The following is a 9,039-nucleotide window of genomic DNA, read 5'->3' as shown; positions in this document are numbered from 1 at the left end:
TTTGGGAGGGGCATTAACACTCTGCAGCAGCAAAATAGATGTGCCTCTATGAACATTGTAGAGAGTGCCAATAGTCCTTCTATTGGGCTGTATTGAGGGTCCTTCTGCTCACCCTGAGGACAACCATGGTTTTTTTCTGTATTCCGTATGAGAAGACTAGCACATCCACATTCTTCTAAAAGCCAGTGCGTGCTGTTAGAGACATGATTTATCAACCATCTGCGGCAGACACGTGAGTCCGCTCGTCTCGGAATGTATAGGTTCCCACCACCACTACTGATGCAGATAATAGTAAGATTAACAGACACAATATTGTGCAGATTTGTACCCAGGAGGGTATTCTGGGGTAGGTGTGAATCTAGGCACACCTAGGACCTAGAGGGACTACTCGAAGGGCCAGATCTTCAGCTTCTTGCAGAGCTCAAAAAGGGAGGAGGAGGCTCCTATGTTTAGTGGCCGGTCATTCCACGCTTTAGGAGCAATGTAAGAGAAGGCTCGACTGGACAAGCGGAGGTGTTTGGGAGGTTTTTGAGAGCAAATGAGATTGTTAAGGTATTCCGGCCCAGCGTGTTTTGTAGTGCCTTGAAAGTTGTGGGTGAGGAGGTTGAATTGTGTCCGTTGGTGTATGGGGAGCCAGTACAGCCCCTTCAGGTGTGGTGTGATGTGAGTGCGGCTTGGGAGGTAGAGAGGGATTCTTGACTACTGAAGTCTAGGGATGGACCAGATTGTGTTATTAATTATAATAGAATGCCACAAGGTAACTAGGAAGTTTTCAGTTATTCAGATGGGAACCTTATTGTCTTCCCAACATCATTTACAATCCCGTTCTCATAGACTGGACCAACCACCTTACTATCACCTTATCAAATGCATTATATAGAATGATAAATATATGTTATCCATTACGTCAACCTAAACTCATTAGCACAGGTATTATAGAGGTATTACTTAAAGAAGTATCAGTATTGTAGTTGGACTAGTAGGAAAATCATTAGTAGAGTCATGAGTAGTGTACACAGTGGCTATCAGAAGTAGAAAGACTGTTACTAGTGATAATATGTCCTAACCCTGTGGTTCCCAAAGTGTGCACCCCGGCGCCCCGGTGCGCCGTGATGGGAAGCGAGGGGCGCCGCGGCGCCGCACAGGATGTGGGGGGTTTGAAAGAAATGCCGCCTTCAAGACGTATCATAATCGGGCCCTCCGTGGTGCCTGTAAATCAATCGCCGCAGGCTATTTTATAGTGCAATGCAGTGCAAGAAACATAGTTGCAGCACTGTGTTGTGCTGGGGGAGAAAGCAGGGCTTCATATCAGAAAATATATCACACTTGTGGTCTCATTCCCAGCACTGGCGCTGTTGCAAATAGACAATCCTGACAGTGACCCAAAGACTTGAACTTTTGAAAGAAAGGTTAAAATACTAGTCAGTTTGTAAATTAAGTATTGTTCAAGAATTCTAGTGCAGGCAAAGAACAACAAAAGGAAACGGAAAATTCAATTATCAGTAGCTAGAAAGTCAAAGGAAATGGGGGCATATTATCAAGGGGGAAAGCGGAGATAAAATTATCTCCCTATTACCTAGCTGTCTCTAACCCCAGTCAGCGACAGCTAGTAGGAGATAGCGACCATCTTGGGCCCCGCTTTGCATGTCAGTGATATTTATCACTAATGACATGCAAAGTGGGCGTGCCAAGATGTTAGCGACTGGAAACAGTCGCTAACATCGCTATCTCCTATTACCAACTTTTGGAGATATTCGCGCTAAGCGCGAATATCTCCAAAAGCTAACACCTGCCCTGAGCAGTTCTTAGCCATGTTATCCAATGGGAGGTGGGTAACATGGCTAAGAGCATTAGCTCGGTAATGCATGAATATCGCTGACTTTTCAGCGATATTCATGCATTGAGGCCGATTTTTATCGCATTTGCGATAAACCTTGGTAATACCAAGGTTTATTTGCGGTAAAAATCGCAGCAGCGCAGCGGTAACCTTTTGTCTCTAACGAAGCAATAGCGATAATTATCGCTATTGCTTGGTAATATGCCCCAGTGTTCCCACATGTTCATGTGTTCTACTGTTAAGAAAAAAATAGCATATAGACAGAGACATCAGAAAATATTGTCACCCTTTTCCAACTGATATGAGCGAAAGAGCAAAGCAAACACTCTCCTTTGGTGCTCATTGATACATATTAGAGATGTACATGCTGTTACACACCTTCCACCACAGTCAGAACTCAAAAGCGTTTGCCACGGACTACTACTTCCAAACTAAAACCTTTCACAAATAGATTTACGATCTCTTTTTGCTGCTACAACTCGACAGGGTGTACAAACACGTCTACGCCATGGCCGCATCTCTGAAATGAGTGTCTCTTCTAGACACTGTCTGTATTTTGCATTACGAATTCTTTTGTAGGATTGGGTGGTTCATACTACTTTCTAATATTTGATTTGGATTGGTAAAAAAAACGCATGTTTTGGCACAGAAGTGTATAATGCGGGGGGGGGGTTAAACTCATAATTAACAATTTCAGGAAATGTAGAGTGCTGCTGTGTGTGTCCTTTTAATAGTAAGTGAAGTTTTCGAAAGCGATTTTGTTAGTAACTTGTAAACAGTGATTCCTTACAGTATTTAGAGGAAAAAGACGAAAACCTTTAAATTTACAAAGAACTAAAACAGCTCAAAACTCAGTGCTCTTGTAATCACTAGCGAAATATAGAGTGCCCCGATTCCAAGACGAGCATGCACATTACACCTATTTTATTTATGTAAATGCAGGGCTTTAAGTGGGATTAAAAAAACTGGGGGGGGGGTCTGAAAGTGGGCATGGCCAATGTAATAAAGGGCGTGGCTTAAAACACTTAAGCTAAAAATCTGTGCTTAGCATAGTGTGCTGCCTGACACACCGGTAAAAAAATGGTGGGGAGCCACGGTCAACTGCCAATTTGGTCAAGGAAGCCACGGATCAAAAAAGTTTGGGAACCACTGTCCTAACCTAATATTAGTACCAGTTCTACCTGAACTAATAGTAGCCAGAGTTGCAGCGTGACAGTATTGATCGTAATTATGGAAGGAATAATACCAGATAGTTAATGTAGCAGGGGCAGGAGGAATAGTAGTTGAGGTTAGGCAGGCTAGGCTGAGGCTAGTTGGGCGGAGGAGTTGACCAAATGGCTAGGGCAGTCGACCCGGGTTCGAGTCTCAGCAATGACGCTGAATATACTGTGATTCTTGGCAAATCACTTAATCTCCTCCCCGTGCCTAACAAAAGAAAAATGAATGTGTCCTCATGTAACGCAACTGGTGCTATGAAAAGCTCTCTGGTACCCTATTCTGGTCAAGTTTGCGCTATATAAAACTCTGTAAAATAAATCAAAATAAATCAATAAAATAGGCTTCAATGAACACTTAACACTCACTGTTAAAAATTAACTTATGCTATGAATCCATGCAATAGATCGGAAGTGAAGAAGCATTGCTTTCCACATGCCTTAATATGTCAGATGATGTTGTGGAGGCCAAACCCCGATATTTTAATGCACTTTAAAATTTACATCACCCCAAAATTTGTCTCAGGCTGTTCCCCTCCTGCACCGTTAATCTTGCGATAAGAGTCACCATCCTCCTCAACATCAGGCTCAACACAATTCAGCATAGTCTTAAAAAAACGAAGACCAGTTTATCACTAAGTTTTAGAAGACAGAAAGGATTTTATTACAAAACCACAAAAATCATGGGGTACAGGATAGTTGTTAGATGCCATGAAGACATAAATACAGAGTATACAATCAGTAATAAGAATAAGTCCCAAATAATGACAGAAATGGATAAAATCGGTAGTAGGAAATGAAAGTCTTTGAACAAATGAACAGCGCCCCAGGAAAAATTGGTAAAAGTCTCTAATAAATCAGACAGAGGCCCTGGAGGAACTCATAGGGCCATATTATCAAGAAAGGGCGATACAATATTGCCCTTTTATCGGCAGGAAACTGCTGCTAAAGCGGCGATAATGGGCTTGATAAAAGGCCCTTGTGAATTCGCATAGAAGCCCAGGTTCTGGTGTTAACCTGGGCTTCTATGGGAATTCAAAAGGGCATATAATCAAGCCTAATATTGCCGCTTTAGCAGCATTTTCCTGCCGATAAAAGCAGCAATAATGTATCGCCCTTTCTTGATAATATGGCCCTTAGTTATAATAGTGAGTATCACAAAGAAGACTTACAGAATGTCTGTTAGCAATAGGAAGACAACTGGTTCACCCCCAAAACAGGTTTTTCTACACGTTTCTAGCATCAATAATAAGCATAAAACTACAAACTCACAGTGGTATTACTAGTGATAACACATTTGAGGTAAATCAGAGAAAGCCTCATAAGGCATACAGAAATAAACCACATTTGAAGAAGTCTCCAGCAGCTGTTCTGCAGTTGCTATCCAGGGATACCCAACATTATGAAAAGATTTATTGGGAACAGCTCAAACAGCAGTGTTTTCTACCAGGCCCACATCAGGAAGCTGCAGTCGAAGGACCTTGGGATGGTTACTTTCAGACCACAAAGCAAGCTTTATTCACAGTACAAGCTCTTAAAAGAAAATAATTAGTGATGTCACAGGGAAAGATGACAAACAGGGGGATATTAATTTAGGAGGGGCAATGAGCAGGAGCAGTTTGAACAGAACATCAGAATGAACACCTATTTTAACATCTTAAGTCATGTTAATAAACACACCACTAAATATTTGAACAAAATCATTTTGCTTCTGAAGCCAGCATTTTCTGGCTCAATAAGTAGTCTGTGTAAAGTTATGAGTACACTATTGAAAGTTTACATAGTCCAGAATGCTTTGTGCTTTCCCTTCCATGAAACACATAGGGGTATATTCACAAGAACATGTGATAACAACCGCAAGAGTAGTGTAATGCAACTTTCAATATCTCAGCCTATCGCCAGAAAAATAACCCTGTGTCGACGTGGAATTCACAACAAGGCGGTAGCATGCGGTAGCCACCAGATAACGCAGCAAATGTCCACGTGAAAAGCAACACCACACCGCAAAATGCGGTCAGTAAAAACAAAAAAACATGCAATGAGGCCATCGCGGGACAAAAAGTAGCGAAAACCATCCATAGGCCTGCTAATCCCATGCGTCTGACGGGCCAATGCACATAAAAACCCAGTGGAATATACACCAGAAACAAGCCAAAGCATGTAGCAACATAGATGCAACTTGACCCAGCACAGAGGCCTACTTGAACCCCACGACCCCCACAGACCACCAGCAAGCGACAACGGGGTCGGGGAAGGCCAAGAAGAAGAGGGATAGGAAGACGGGGTGCAGATCGCAGGAAAACAAGACCAGCGTCACAGAATTGTCAGAACTCTACCAGCAACTGACCCACTAGCAGAGAAATCCAGCACCCCCCAAACAGTAACAACGTATATTCCCAAACAGTCTGCATGCAAACTAGCACAATGCTCCAACATATATGCCATCACAAAGGCAACACGCACCTCCCTTTCACATCGCAGAGGGACATACAACACCTGCAGCAGAGCACATAACACAATGCATCAGTGATGCCGGAGAAGGCCACCAAACCGTCGACATCGACACCCCACAACAGCCCATGGATATCCCAGGCAACGCCTCCCAGGCCCCGTACAGCCAAGCTACTCAGAGGAGAACACCGAGCCTGCAACAGACCACACAGCAGGAAGCACCCACAGGTGTAGCTGGCTCACGACACTTCACCCACCCACACATGGCAACCCAATAGCATGTGTCAGCAAGCCAAAAGGAGGTAGCCCGACAGGTGTTGGTGGGGGCCGAACCCATGAAATGCGAACCAGGACACATACATAATAATAATAATAATAATAATAATAATAATAATAATAATAATAGGGACATTTATAAAGCGCTGAGTTACGCGCACCGGCGTGTCCACGTGCTGAAAAAGTGGGAGAGGCGGTAAGCAGGGACCACAGCTGCCGAGCAGCCAATTATTTGGCGTAGAGGTAGGTTTTTAATTTCGCTCGGAACCTCGCTTCCTCAGGTTCCAGGCGCAAGTCCATTGGGAGTTTATTCCAGTAGTTTGCCGCTAGGCACCTGAAGGACCTGCCTCCCATGCGGGCTTTCTTAACCCTGGGGATCCTCAGTAGACCCCCACCCGCGGATTTGAGCGCTCGAGCAGGTTCGTACACTTCAATCAGTTTCTTCAGTGGACGAGGTGCCCTGCCATTCAAGATCCGGTGACAGGTGCAGAGGGCTTTATATTCCACTCTGCTCCTCACAGGAAGCCAGTGTAGTTTCTGCAAGGCCACCTTCGACGGCGCCCTTTTGGGCAGCCTGAGGATCAAGCGTGCTGCCGCATTTTGCAGCACTTGAAGGTGTGCCATGCTTTTCTCTGGTGCCCCCAGGTACAGCAGGTTCCCGTAATCCAACCTGGCTGTCACCAGAGCATGTACCAGGGTTTGACGGGCTTCGATTGGGAGTAGGTCCAGGACTTTCCTCAATCTCTTCAGTACCCCAAAACATACTCCGACCACCCGGTTGATCTGGGGGCCGAAAGTAAGACCCGCATCAAACCATACCCCCAGGTTTCTAGCCTCCTGGCAGGGGGTGGGAGTTGGTCCTAAACAGGGTGGCCACCATGCCGACGACCAGGCAGACTGGGCTCTCCCTACCACCAACACCTCAGTCTTGCTGCCATTGAGTTTCAAACAATTGATGGCCATCCACTCGGCAAGTTCTTTCATGCACGACCGGAAGCCATCTGCATAGGGGTCTATCACCCTACAGGGCCCTCCCACACCCCACTAAGGAGACCCACTCTGCCATTAAGATACATTCAGATGCACAGCACAGAATCACACCAAGGGGAGCGAAATTACGAGTCACACACCCATGGTGGCTGAGTGTACGACGGCCCTGGCCACTCCCCTCACAAATGGAGAGACGACAAAGCTACATGTCCAAGCCCAGCCCGCTGCCTCTGGTGACATGTCTGCATCCGTGGTACATCACACAATGTAAAGTCATAGGGCCCAGGAACCACTTACATACTACAAGACAATAGGGACACACGCAGAGACCATGTTGAACTGGCTACAGGCACATGTGCCCGGACCCTTTATTGGCAGGGCCACATGTACAGTGACACGTGTGCTGGATGTGTGTGGGGTGAGTGTAAGCCAACCCGCACGGAATGTCCTGTGTTGGCAACCATTTGGACATTGGACACCAGTGCAACGCAAACAGAAAACACATGCAATACAGAGTCATCTGACGAGCAACATGGGGTGAGTCGGATAAAGTCCAGATGACAGCCAACATGCAAACATGTGTTTGTGAGTCACAGTGCACTGAGCAGTGGACACTAGAGATGAGCGCGCTCATATGCAGAAAAAGTCTCGGATTGTGTCCCTTCGATATATTCCTGATGCAGATGCAGTGGGGTGTGTCAGACCTGCATCATCTCCACCATCAACGTCTCAGGGCCCCCACACTATCTGAGGTGACATACCTGTGCAACCGCTCAACAGCACAAAACACAATCAGCTATGGACAATGACCTGAGGTGCAGAGTCACTGGCACCTGGAGTGCGGAGCAGGGTAACAGCCCGATGAAGGCATCCATGACAGATCTAAGCAACCACAAAGTCTGTCTGGACCACCGCTTCAACTCTGGCAGATGGCGTGTTAAGGTGGTCCTTGCTGTGGTGGCGTGTGCCTCCTGCAGTGATGCTTCATCCAGGCTGGTCTAGACTCGATTTGGTGTGTGAGCCCTGGTGAGGCGCATTTGGGTCCGGAGGCTGCGTACAGCGCAAGGCCACAGAGTCATGACGTTGATGAGCCCAAGACCCATGCCTCAGGGCCAGCCTATGACCCCAGGGAAGGGGTCCCGGAATTGACCAGCACAGAGTTAGTGGCCCCGGATGCACTGTGGCCGCCACAAGCACCCAACCACGGGACGGTGACATGCGGTGCAGTCAGATGGGCCATGCAGCCTGAGTGGGTAACCATCATTGTCCGAGGTGTATCTTTTGGAGTGTTTCGTGGGATAGTGGAAGGTGTTTTCCAGGGCAAGACGTCGAAAAGTTTGATTTTATCAGTAAGCAGCAAATGGAGGAGTGGAATGCGACAGCCTGTTGCCACCACCAATTCTGTATCAGCTACATGGGGATGAAAACTGCCCCCTAGTCCATAGGCTCAGATGCCACCGCTGTCCGACAAGAGAGTGTCCATGAATGTCGGGGAACAGACTTAGTGGCACCGGGGCTGAGTGGGGATGCTGACTGCGATGATGCCGGTACACTGATATGGACTCCGCCATTCCTGAATCAAGACGCTGTGATCTACTGGACTGCAGTGCAGGCCATAGGCAGTGGTCAGCAGTGGCCCACAGCCATGTGTCTTTGGCTCGCGATGCACAGCGCTTGTGACAACAGGGCAGTTGTTGGTAGTGTACGAACACCTCCGTAACGATGACACATTTCTCTCCGCCAAGTTGCAAAGCAACATCCTCTTAGGCCTCTCCTTGCGATTAATGATGTGTAATCTGTATTTGCATTATCGATGTTCAGTTCCAAATCTGTGGCCTACTTGAGCACAGCCTAGGCCGAGAGCAGTGTAGGCCGGAGGCAGCGGACAGCACGGGCCATTCACCGAGTGTCGCCGGCATAGGTTGGTGGCACCACCAGCCTGCGTAGTTCAGGTTCAGTGGCACCACGTGTTCAGTCACCTCCATGACTGTGACCCTCTTACTCCTCTCCGTGCGTCCATTCGCGATTCGCGACTAGGTGCTGGATGTGAAACCTACTGGTCCGCAAGGTTGTCCTGTTCCCTCATCCACGGATCTCCGGATGGTGTTGGACAGGGTTTGTGGCAGCACGGCTCACCGGATGGCATTGGACAGGGTTTGTGTCAGCACGGCTCGCCGGATGGCGTTTGGCAGGGTTTGTGGCAGCACAGCTTGCCAGATAACATTTGACAGGGTTTGTGGAGGATGGGTCGCAAGATGCACATATGGAACT

The sequence above is a fragment of the Lissotriton vulgaris genome, chromosome 3_1 (genome assembly GCF_964263255.1).
Source record: "Lissotriton vulgaris chromosome 3_1, aLisVul1.2, whole genome shotgun sequence".
Taxonomy (NCBI): Eukaryota; Metazoa; Chordata; class Amphibia; order Caudata; family Salamandridae; genus Lissotriton; species Lissotriton vulgaris.
The sequence above is the reverse complement of the archived record's forward strand: the minus strand, read 5'-3'. Positions refer to the sequence as shown.